This window comes from Nilaparvata lugens, chromosome 11 (assembly GCF_014356525.2).
Source record: "Nilaparvata lugens isolate BPH chromosome 11, ASM1435652v1, whole genome shotgun sequence".
Taxonomy (NCBI): domain Eukaryota; kingdom Metazoa; phylum Arthropoda; class Insecta; order Hemiptera; family Delphacidae; genus Nilaparvata; species Nilaparvata lugens.
In genome coordinates, this window is record NC_052514.1 from 10,182,865 (window position 1) to 10,196,922 (window position 14,058).

Consider the following 14,058-nt stretch of genomic DNA (forward strand, 5'->3'; position numbering starts at 1 on the left):
GGTTTTACAGCTAACCTCAACCCACAGCTCAGAAACTCGAAACTGATAGACCTGGATAAAAATTTAAGTCCAAGATCAAGAGAATACAAACCGTATCAAGAGAATATGAGCTGCTGTATATTTTATTCAATAAATTATTATCCTACATAAATCATTTACTAGGTGAATGACATAATAATCAGAAATAGCTGGCAAAAGACAGATATTTATTCGATTGTGTATAATACGAGGAATCAAGCTTCATTTTATTGAAAAATAATTTCATTTTATTTTCTTTATTATTGTGTAAAAATTATTAAAACTCGACAATTATCATATTATTTCTCTGTGCATTCATGATACAATAATCAGAAATAGATGGCAAAAGACAGATATTTATTCGATTGTGTATAAAATGAGGAATCAAGCTTCATTTTATTGAAAAATAATTTCATTTTATTTTCTTTATTATTGTGTAAATATTATTAAAACTCGACAATTATCATATTATTTTTCTGTGCATTTATAATTTGTTTATCAAGTACTTGGATTATTGATGAAACTCAACATCCATAGATTATCATTTATCAACAGAATTGTTTCATTTGTACTGCTGTTATTAGATTAAAAAAATGTATTTCTTTTTTTTTGAACTCGTGGGTGGAGCTCAAGTCTTCTTTTTTCAGTCACGCCAAAAACTATTGTATTTTAATGATTATTTTCATTTGTGAGACTATTTCTTGTATTTGGCTATACATTCATTATTCATTCATTTTGACATGACAACGTCTTATAAATTGGTTTGCCGGGTGACACTTCAAGAAACTGCGTTACGTTCCCACGTTATGCGCTCACAATGAGAGCGAGTGAGAGCGTTCGTTTCAGTTCACGGTCGTCTGGAAAGAGCACGAATAGGAGCAGTGGCGAACAATGCAGCAGCAACAGGAAGGCATTCACCTGGAGAGAGAGTGAAACGGAGCAATCTCCTGCGACTGCGCCACTACTTAGTGAAGGGTTATGTGAATAAGTATCTAAGTGAATAGGTATAAGAGTAAGTATAATAGGTATAAGTGAATAGGTTATGTTGTAGTAATCACAATGTTGTGGTAGTATTCAATCACAAAAGTAGTATAAATCGTTTCTCAGCCAATAATAATTTGTTTAACTTGAAAAAAAGAGCGCGACTTGCTATGTAAAAAATTGAATCGAGCACAGTTAGCCCGCCTAAGAGCGAGAGAGACAGAGTGATTTTGTTGAGGATGTGTGAAGGTAAAAATAAAATTTTGTTAATATGAAATTCAGTGCGAGATTCTTTGTATGAATTAATGTTTTAAATATAATTCTTTGTATAAATAAATGTTTTAAATTGTTTTTGATAAAAAAATCGAATCTCGTACATGATAAACATTTCTTCGATTCAGGGATATCATAAATGTACGAGGATTTCAATAACTTTCCAGGAACCAAACAGGAACTGCCCGGATCTCTTCGGAGCAACCACATTAGGAATGTCTTGGATTTCCTACATATTATTCAATTTCCAACTTCATATCACTACAAACAGCAACCCACGGCTTTGATGAGAATTCATCCGGAAGTTCATATTTAATTAGAGAATATTCGTCTCCACCCACATACAGCTTGACATGCAAACCAAATGACGAGTTTTCGAATGCAAAATTGAAGCGTCATCATTATTAGTCATGCACAAAGAGCTTCTATTTTTTCCAGGCGAACTGGAGGTCTCTAAAGCTCACTCAAATGTTGAATGGAGAGAAAATTCCGAAAGTTTCATGAAACTCGTAACCTAACCTACGTAGAAAATTATCCTATTGTAATGTTGAGGTATGTGTTAGTAGGTACTCAATAATAGAGTATGAACTATGATGTAATTTGTTCAATTAATTTTCCGTGGGATTACCAGTGAGTATAGAATGTTTAATTTTAGGCTAGGCACACACCAGTTAGTCAAGACAAGACAAGACACGCTTAGTCACAATACTTCACATAGTTGCTTATGAAGACATGTCCAATAGTAATGTCTAAGGCTAGGCACACACCAGTTAGTCAAGACAAGACAAGACACGTTCAGTCACAATACTTCACATAGTTGCTTATGAAAACATGTCTAATTGCAATGACTAATCGGTGTGTGTTTCCTCATAAGCAACTATGTGAAGTATTGTGACTAATCCTGACTAGTCGTGTCTTGACTAACTGGTGTTTACCCACCCTTATACTCACTGGAGATAACAACAATTGTATAAACAAATTGAATTGAAGATACAAATGCAAAGCAGGATATAACATTGTTTCTCAACCGGTCAACCACATAAATACAATATTGAATAAGGAAGAGAAAGACCCGGTTGCATAAAAGCCTGTTGAATTTTAATCATAATAAAATGTCACGAGAACCAATCAGAAAAGGCTTTCCGAAAAGAAGTCTTCTGAGATTGGTTATAGTGGCTATCACGATTGAAATTCAACAGGGTTTTGTGCAACCGGGGCCTAGTGTTATATCTTATAGGTAATACAGAGCAGTGAGAATGAGTTACTATTGAATCAATTGTAATGTAGTAATAATAAATAAATAAATATGTTGTCCAGAATTCGAAGAGGAGTTGATCAATTGTGTTGATGTTGTAATAATTGTAATTTATGTATTGTTAGTGTGCAACTCTTTGTATGGGGCATGGCCCTTATGACAAATTGTAATGTATTGTAATTGTAATTCATTAACCATAGTAGTACTACAATTTAGACCTATTGGTTTTTGATTGAAATGGAATGGAGTGGAATTTTATTTGTCATTCAATTGTTTATTGAAAAATAGTGTTTTTGTACAAGGCCTACTCATTATTATTCTGATAATAAGTCAGAATGCTCCAATTTTGGCTCCAATAAAGCACTGTTTAAACCAACTTTATAGGATTAGTTTCAACTTCATTCACAATTTTTTTCGTTTTTATCCAAGTATTCAAAAAATACTTGGGTAAAAATAATACTTAATATTCAAAAAAATTTTTCAAGTATTGAAAAATAGTGATTTTGTACAAGGCCTACTCATTATTATTCTGATAATAAGTCAGAATGCTCCAATTTTGGCTCCAATAAAGCACTGTTTCAACCAACTTTATAGGATTAGCTTCAACTTCATTAACAATTTTTTTTTCAATTTTTTTTTATTTTTATTCAAGTATTCAAACTTGCATTGTTTTGGGGGGGGGAAGAAACTTTTTCAAATATTAGAGAGATGTGTCCCTCCTGTCCACGGTAGAGACTACGCCCGTTCATCATAACTGTGAAATTTTCGGAGGACTCTTAAGAAGAAACTGCTGGAGCTTTGTTTAAGGATATGCATGAAACTTAATAAACTATAATCAACTAGAGCAATATAGGCTAAGCTAAATTGAATTTCTTCATAATAATAGATGGTAAGAAGTGATCTAACTTTGAAGTATCTAACTTTAATTATCTGTAGTTTCTCTATCCCCTGCTATCTAGTCCATACGCATTAGACCACTCGGTACTGTCATAGATAAAGGATAAGCATAAGTATTGTATACTATATTTCTTGTCTCTGGTACTGTCTACAAAAAATAGAAGAAAATAGCTGTATAAGAAAATATCTCATTATTATTATCATTGCTATTGCAGTGCTATTCTCTTATCCCTTATATATATAAGTTATATATTTCTCGACTTACATAGTACAATATAACAAAAATATGGTAGCCTATTAGGTGCTGATTTTTGTAGTTGTAGCTGATCCAGCCACAAAAAAATCAGGCTCTATTTCGGGGAATATACATCCCCATATCCCCTCCTGGATACGCAACTGATGATTGAGCAGGTTTAATAGTTGAAACAACTTTGGAGAAAGCGACCCTTACTGAAACTTTTATGTTGAAAAAATACACCTTATTCAGCTATTCTATCACAAAATATTGTATGTTAATTCTATGACTTATGTCTCCATTACGATGTGGTCATGAAAGATGAATAAAATAAATACATGATCTAGATCTAGAAATAAATGACCTAAATCTTAAAGTGCGTACAGATATACGCGCCGCGAACATGAGCAATTCACTTTTAATCAGCTGACTATATCTGTTGTATTTTTACAGAAACGGTAAGATACAGAAATAAAAAGCTTGGCATCAGCTGATTAGAAGTGAATAGCTCATGTTTGCGGCGCGTAAATCTGTACGCACCTTAATAATCTGAATAAATTAGAGCTGCTATTGCAGTTTTTTGAATTCAGTAACTATAACTCCCTAATATCACCATCTATCAAACAAACATGTAGAAACGACCTTCACGCAAACAATAAAATACAGGATAAAGCAATTAACAAATTAACCCTCACTTCCATGAACTCTGCCAGAAAATCAGTCTTAATTTTGTTCACAATCGATAAAACTCCCACAATGAACTACAGGGTAAAGCTGTTAGCAAACGTACGATCACCCACCCCAAACCATTCTTAATTTTGTTTATTTCACGAAAAATTGCGGGCCGAGAGAGATGAAATGGTGATGCGCGTTCAAACAATGTGGCCTCGTAATTATGACGAGAACAGTGCGGCAGCGTTAATGAGTCTGAAACGAATTAACGGGGTTTCAGGCGTGAATGCACTCACTCATTACAGTCGTAAGTAAAATTAAAATGCCTCCTCATATTCTGTTTTAGTGAGATTCAATTAAAATTGTCATCATTCCTGTAATAGTTAGATTTACTTTATACTGTCAGCATTCCTGTTCTCCATTCGACCAATGCTGACAGTTTGAAGTGAACCAATTTGCTAGAGGTCTATCAGGAAAGTTAAACAGCCTCTGAACTAATTTGATAGCATTTTGTTCAGGTGAATGCAACGCTTGTGTGGTGATAATTGAGGTTATGGTGTTGGAAACGATTGAAACAATAATAACTATGATGATTGGAATGTCATTCCTGGAATAATTCAATATTCATTCATAGCTTCCATGTTTTATCTGAATTAAATGAGAAAATGTCTACTTTTCCGATCAGGAAATCTAACCGGTGATCAAGGTTTCAAAGTAGGCTAATGAGCGGGATTGGACTTACATTATGAATAATCAGTCCCAATCCTTAAAAAACAATCATTACAAAGTTATTAACAATTGAAACAAAGTTGCTAGTATTATTATTATAGTGGGATCAACTGCCATCTACCGGTAGAGCACGGTACTACGTCCAACAACTATGTTCAACAACTGTTCCACCAATCACAAGCGACTAGCTTCGTTCTAGCACACGCCTCTCAATCCTATTGGTCGATGGCAACTCACCAGCGCCATATACTCCATTTTGTGGAATGAGTTAGAAAAATTCCAACTAATTAAAAATGACAATACTGCGTTTGTGAGTTTATCAGAGATTGACAATGGTGTAACAACCGAAACCGGTCTTTCTAAGTATCAATAAATCTGTAGTTTTTGACAATTTCTTAGTATTTTTATTTAATATGAATAATCACCACAATATCAACTTCTCAACTACACAAAAAGTGAAAAATAGTGAATAGTGTTCAAGTAAAAGATAGAATGCTCATTTTGATCAGTATAATAGTTGTTGAATGATTAGGTAATACAGCATTTTATTTTGATTCTCGTTGAATATAATGATTATCATAATATGGTAATCTGGTATGAGAGTAGGCTAATTTTCAATTCAATTCAATATTTTCACGCACACATACAAGTTCGATACAGATTAACAAAAATAATAATTATGGAAACAATGATGATTAGGAAGAACAAATAAATGATGTTGATGATGCCAAAGTTGATAATGATAATCAGTGGCTCCATCACACTCGTATCATTCCTTTGTTGTTAACCCCCACTCCCTTACAAATCAAAATCACCCAGGTAACAATAAACAAAATGAGAAGAAGTTCACATCCCCACTACAAGTTTTTTGGATGGGATATTGCAATTTTTCAATTCTATAGTTTTCAAAGGTTGCCTTCAGAGAGGAACCTTAAGCTTCAACAATGATTTTATGTCAAGTCAATGAACAATTAATTATGTTATGAACAATATATGCCAAAATTATACAGTAGGCCTATTATTTATACATAGAGGGTAGTGTATAGGTAGAATGGGGTACAGTAGGCCCATTATTTATGAGATATAAAATAACTAGCCGTCAGGCTCGCTTCGCTCGCCATATCCATCTAGCCAGGGGGCTCCGCCCCCTGGACCCCCGACTGGATCGTCCAAAAATGGGATTAGCAGGCTCGCTTCGCTCGCCTGCATTTTTATCATGTTAGGACAATCCAGTCGGGGGTCCAGACTAGACGTCTGGCTAAACGAATATGGCGAGCGAAGCGAGCCTGACGGCTAGTAACATAATATTCCCAGGATTGAAGTAGCAGTGCCCAATCAATTTTTCCGCGATAAATGCATTTAAATCTTCAACTTGGGGCCAACCTAACAAAGTCAACTCAACTTAATGCCAACCTGACTAAATTATTAATTTAGTTGCCAGTTAACAACTGTTTCGAAGAGGTACTCTATCTAGATTATAGTTCTATAGTAACATATGATATGGAAATTTCAATTATAATTAAGAGATTGGGAGAAGAAGAATATACATGCTAAAAGACGAACTTTAAACCCTTAAAAACAACCTTTAGAGTTAAAATATTGCCAAAAGATTTCTTAGTGCGCCTCTAAAGGGCCAACTGAACATACCTACCAAATTTGAACGTTTTTGGTCCGGTAGATTTTTAGTTATGCGAGTGAGTGAGTGAGTCAGTCAGTCAGTCAGTCAGTGAGTGAGTGCCATTTCGCTCTTATATAAAATATAGATAATTATGTCAAGTGACCCAATGACGGAAATGCTGATGATAATGATTGATAGGCCTTCTGGTGATTGGAATTATGTTAAGCCTACAGTACTCTTGATGGTGATGATGATGATAATGATGATGATGATTACTATCATCAATATCATTAAATATCATAGGATATCATGCAGGCCCATTGGAGATAATTATTATGCTAGGCCTACAGACGGTGAAGCTGATAGTTTATATTTCAGCAGGTCTCCTGATGACGTTGTGTTGATGCTTATAATAATCGATAATATACGCCTAATATCGATAATGGTCCAGCTGCTTCCGATCCTCGTATTGCAATAATCAGTTTGAGGACCTCTAACAGAAGTGTGAATTTTCTATAAACCGTGGAGCACATCATCACCTACAGTGGAATTCACTTCACGCTGTCAGCATTAGTTGAATAAGGTAACATTAATGTTTTATGGAGGAATACTGAATGTGGATCTTTCCTCATCACACATAATGAGATGTGAAATTGGTTGAATCACTGGAAGTGGATCTCCCTGTAAAGCCGTTACCCTTTCTATCTATCTAACCATCTCTCACTCTATCTCTTCATCACTCTCTCTCTCTCTATCTTTCCATCTCTAACTATCTCTACATCTCTCTCTATCTCTCCATCTCTCTATCTCTCCATCTCTCTCTCTATCCATCCATATCTCTCACTATCTTCCCATCTCTCTCTTTACCTCCATCTCTCTCTATCTTTCCATCTCTCTCTATCTGTCCATCTCTCTATCACTCTATCTCTTGTATTGTATTATGGAGTTTAATATTTCGAATACTTTCATGATAAGTTCCACATGGATGCTGCAAATAACAACTTTTCTTTCCTCCAGTATTGCTAATGTGATCTAGTATAATGTTGATAACTTAATATATACTATATTATTTTCTTTGATATTTGTAATTGATCAATACTAGTGCAGAACTGTTAAATAATTATTATTTATCTCATAAGTTTGATTTAATTTTATTGTCAATTTTTGTAAATGTTATCATAGGCAACAGCCTAGTAACAATTATCAATAAATATATCTATCTATCTATCTATCTATCTATCTATCTATCTATCTATCTCTACTAGTGGTTCTGAGAACAGTGGACCTCGCGCAGTTATAACGACGTCCCAAACCATAAGCACATCCACACTGATACACTAACTATCTATTTGATCAGATCATGCTTACACAAGATTTAATTATCATATAACGCTTTCCGGAATTTAGCGCGAGAAAACCAGAAGACATCTAGCCGCCCAGACGAGCTGTTATAAGTTCTCTGCTTACTATTTAATAGTGCATAAAAATTGCATTCAATGAGGCATGCAATTTATAGTCTACACAGCTGCTAATTTTTTACCAAGTTACATTGAGATATTGAATTATTGCATGCGTCATGACATGCAATAAGTCAACTCGACAGCTGATTTATGATGAATAATTCTAGTCTGATTTTCACTCTAATATTGACGTATGAAGGAGGCTCCTTTTTCCTTTTATATTATCCTTGAAATGCAAAATTACCAAAAACCTTGTATATACGTCGACGCGCAATTTGAAAAGGAACATACCTGTCAAATTTCATGAAAATCTATTACCGCGTTCCGTGGTAAATGCGCAACACATGAACATATAAACATATGAACATTCAAACATTTAAACATTAAGAGAAATGCCAAACCGTCGACTTGAATCTTAGACCTCACTTCGCTCGGTCAATTAGTTTAATATGATTCACAATGTTATTTTACTGCTATTGGTATTTACTTTTAACGCTAGAACGTGAGTTGAATTGTGTTTTGTTACATGAATAAATGAATCTGAATCTCTCCATCTATCTGTATCTCTCTATCTCTTCATCCTTCTCTATCTCTCCATCTCTCTCTATTGCTTCATCTCTCTTCATCTCTCTATCTCTCCATCACTCTCTATTCCTCCATCTCTCTTCATCTCTCTATCTCTCCATCTCTCTCTATTCCTCCATCTCACTCTATCTCTCCAAAACTATCGCAGACAAATCGAATCCCTACACATTACCAACAAACCAAGTTGTTTATAAGCTGGCGCATTGTCGAAATCCAAATCCACTACACACGACTTGACGATTTAATTAGTGTTCGAAACCAGCTCTGCTGCTGAATGAATATTATCACACACGATGTCAATTCCCCTATCACGACATCTAATGACATCACATGCACATTACCATCATCATCATTACAGTCATCATCACTCATCATTCAACTTGACAAGCGAAAACACGAAACCTTGTTTACATGGTCAAATCAACACCATGTATGTCGTTACCATGGAGACCAGAGCAGATTTCGTGATATTCATTGTCAGAATTGATTGAAATGAACTAATGGTGTTATCCATATGAGGAGTCCTGACAGTTCGAAGTGGATTTTACAATTGTGCAAGGACAATCAATCCTATTATTGCTTTCAATGTGAATAATTGTCGAATGATAATTATTGTCCTACACTCTGTTCCGTCGGTTAGCAGACCTTTATTAATTTGCGTCCATAGTTCTACACTATGATGATATCATAGAGAAACGATAGCATGAGTAGACATCCCATGGTATAGGGCGTTTATGCCACAACTTTTATCAATTTTTGTGTCACAACTTTTATCATATTTATGTCACAACTTTTATCAATTTTTAACTGTTATCTCAAGCCGATAGTCCACGTAGTTCTTTCCCATGCAGCTGTGTGACGCTGGTAGTCTCTCAAATTTTCAACTTTTATTTCAAGCCGATAGTCCACGTAGTTCTTTCCCATGCAGCTGTGAGACGCTGGTAGTCTCTCAAATTGTGCCGTTCATACACTCTCACCCCAACAAAACAGTGGAAATTGACAATAATCGACAGTAATCGGCTTGAGATAACACTAAAAGTTGCGACATAAACGCCCTATACCATGGGATATCTACTTACGCTATTTTATGGTGATATTCAATGTACCTTGGTGATATGATATTTACCTTATAGTCGTCAACCAAAGCTGACAGTTTGAACAGAATTTCAGTCTCGAATTTGTAGAGTTTGTAGTCTAGTGTTTATAGAGAGAATCACTGTTAAATTAATGTTTAAATGAATCGTAAAAATTTGTATTAAGTTTTTGTTTATGAAAAGCTATTTGATTTGAATATCACAAGTGAAAATTGTCGGTTACAAGAGTTGAGATGTGATGTTAACTGAATCTTACACTAGTAGTTCTGTGAACAGTAGACCTCACGCAGTATTCTCATCTAAAAGTACCGGATTGAAACTATAGACCTTATGGAAATACAGCAATAGACTGGCTTCTCCACACATCTGTGTAATCACTTGTCAGCTGATTTATGATGAATAATTCTAATAGACTGATTTTTACTCTAATATTGGCGTATGAAGGAGTCTCCTTTTTCCTTTTATATTATCCTTGAAATGCAAAATTTCCAAAAACCTTGTATATACGTCGACGCGCAATTAAAAAAAGAACATACCTGTAAAATTTCATGAAAATCTATTACCGCGTTTCGCCGTAAATGCGCAACATATAAACATTTAAACATTAAGAGAAATGCCAAACCGTCGACTTGAATCTTAGATCTCACTTCGCTCAGTCAACAATTTCTTAGGGCAGAAGACTATTTAGAATTTGAGGAGACAAAAGTGGCGAATATGAGAGTGATATAGATAAATGAGAAAAAAGGAACAGAAGCTGAATAAGGAGAGTGGGAAGAATCCACCCAATGCTATCAAAACCAGGAATTAGATTTTCTAGTAGAATTCTAAAAGGGTATTGAATGATAGAACAGCAATGGAAGTATAAATCAAAATTGACTCGAAATGGTGAAATGTTCAAGAATTCCATCAATGACCTAATGGAAGAATGATGGTGGAAAGCGTTTCTGTTCAGCTCGTATTCAGTTTCTTTCTTCAATTAATATTTTATATTCTATTATTAGGTAGATGTTTCGATCGTTTGGATCAATGAAGAAGGATTTTTGAAAAATTGAGCGCAAGGGACAATGGGAAATAAAACCATTGAAGAAATTTGGAAGGATTAGGAGTTTTATTGTACAAAATACTACAATCGTAATATAATTATGACATTGAAGGAGAAACTAGGCTGAGTCTGTACTATTTCTCTCCAAAAATTCTAATAAAAGTTAATGTTGCCCAAAGGTTTAGGTTATGATATCACACACCTTGAATAAAGAAGAAGTGTGGATAAAGAGTAGAGAGAAAGATTGACTGTCATCTTCATGAAAAAAACTAGTCATCAAGTTGAATGAGAAAAGAAAACATCCAGAGACGAAAATGAAACTAGGATAGAGTAAAAGGAAATAAGTTTCAGAAGGGTGAAGCAAATAGAAAGTAAACGGGGATTGCAATAGGAAAACCTGTCGAAAGCGGAAAATGAGAATGAAAACCGTATGACAACAAAATTGAAGAAAATGAGAATGAATGATAATAGGAAGTGGAGAAGAAGAAGAACGTTCAAAGATAAAATGAGGCGATGACAAGGAGAATAGATGAGAATAGGAAGGAAAGAAGGAGAAGAAAGAGAAGAAGATGAAAGCCTAATTGGGTGGTGATTGATTGGCTGATTGAACTTTGAGATGTGAGGCGAATGAAATTGGAGGAGGAGACGGTGGAGAAGTAGGAGATGTTTGAGGATGATGAGGAGGAGGAGGAGAAGGGAGAGGAGGAGGAGTAGGAGGAGGGGGAGGATAAGGAGGAGTTTGGTGGAATGAGGAGGGGAAGGGTGTGATTAGATGAGTTGAGTGAAGAAGGGCTGTAAAAACGGACCGATTTAATGGAATCAGGAAATCGAAATAAGCCACAGCACAAAACATTTCCACCACTGCATTTCTTTCCACTGCTTCCTACCACTTCAATTATCTCTAATCAAAATTGCTCCCTTCTTATTATTCCACGAAAATTAACTCTTGATTTTTCAAGACTTTCACTAGCTTTCGCTAATGCAGATTTTTAATCAAAACAAAGAGACTTTGAATATTTCTACTAAGTAACAAGAAACAAACTTCGTTTCTGTTGTTACGCCAATATCAATCTCTTGAATTAATTAAAATTGTTACTTGATATACAAGATTCATCCTACTAGTTACTATTGATAGTAGTAACAACGACTTATTAGTAATTTAGTAAATTAGACTTATTAGTTTTTACAAGTTTGTGTTTCTTCAATGGTTCCAAATTTTCTTAAATAACTCAATATTATTTGTTTAAAGTGGTAATTGAGTGGAATATTAAATTTCTAATCAATTTATTAATTCAAGCCTTCTAAATTCAAAATGTATAGTTTTCATGTTTATTTAGGACTAGAATTTTGTGAAAATTGTACACGTGAAATTCTAACCTCATCTTGGACTGTGTCACCTACAAATTTGGAAGAAAAATAGCACAAGGACTACCTTATTATTTTATCTACCAATGTTATTACATTAGTCTCTCATTTTATTGTTGATTATAGCATACAAATGTACGGATAAATTGATAAAATTTGATTGTATGGTGTGATATTTCTCCATATTTTTTTTTAATTAAAAAAAAATTATTTCGCACAACATAATATTATTAAGAAACATTGTACCGGCTAAAAATACAAAATAGAAAATAATCATGATAATCAACTTTCAATTATGAGAATGAATAATTGATTATTATATTTCCAAGTCTTCTTGTTCAATATAGAGAATATTAATAACTATCTCAATAATATAACTTTCATTACGTCACTGGATGCTCTCCAATTCAATCATGAAATAAACTTTGATCCGTCAAAACTGGTCAACGAAACTCAATTTATATAATAAAAGCGAAATGGCACTCACTCACTGACTGACTGACTGACTGACTCACTCACTCACTCGCAGAACTAACAATCAAACCGGACCAAAAACGTTCAAATTTGTTAGGTATGTTCAGTAGGCCCTTTAGAGGCGCACTAAGAACGGATTTGGAAAAATTTTAACTCTAAGGGTGGTTTTTGAGGGTTTAAAGTTCGTCTTTTAGCATGTATAATCTTCTTATTCTCTTAATTATAATTGAAAAATGTTCATACCATATGTTAATATAGAACTATAATCTAGAGAGAGTACCTATTCGAAACAGTTGTTAACTGCTAACTAAATTAATAATTTTGTCAGGTTGGCATTAAGTTGAGTTGACTTATTTAGGTTGGCACCAAGTTGAAGATTGAAATGCATTTATCGCGGAAAAATTGATTGGGCACTGCTTCTTCAATCAGAGCTATTCCTGGGAATATTATATTACAAGCCATCAGGCTCGCTTCGCTCGCCATATCCGTTTAGTCCGACTGGATCGTCCTAACATATGATATCCCATTCTCGGACGATCCAGTCGGGGGTCCAGGGGGCGTAGTCCCCTGGCTAGACGGATATGGCGAGCGAAGCGAGCCTGACGGCTAGTACTTTTATAAGATATACTTTATACTGATAAAAGTATGGAATCTAATTTTCACAAGGTTATAATGAATAGATTTTATAAATAAATTTTATTCAGAAAATGAGACTTGTGATCTATTCTGTAGTAAAGTGGATGAAGTTGAAGAAATAAAATAGTTTAGTTTAGCTATCCTGAATTTTTTTTAACAAAATACAAAATTCTGAATAACTCAATTCCAAAAACATCCTACCATCAAAATATTTACTCCATCGGTGTTTTCCTATTCGCAAACATGAATTGCAAACAAAAAGAAAATAAACCGTCAAAAAACTAGATCAGATACTTCTCATGCACGACAATATGAATTTCATGAGCACAGGAATAATATTCCTGCCATATACGACATGCAGTTTGACTAAAATTTTATCACAATGTTACATGCAGCATATACATATTACGTTACATATACGCTAAAGAAACCCCTACAACATGAAGTTAGAATACAAAGCATCTGTAATGTTTTCACAGAATATGCTTGAGAGAAACTTTTCTCGAGTGTGCAGAACTGTGAGTATTCTAGTGGCATAAAATATTGAGACGTTTGATGGGTATTTCTATTTTGTAGATAATATGTGGAGTGGATATTGACTTTGCCGTGTTCCCGTGTACAACAACAATGGAAATTCTAACTAGAGATTGAGATCATGATCTCAACACCGGTTGAGATCATGAACGAGAGTTGTGGCATAAAATGTAGAAAGGAATATGAATTT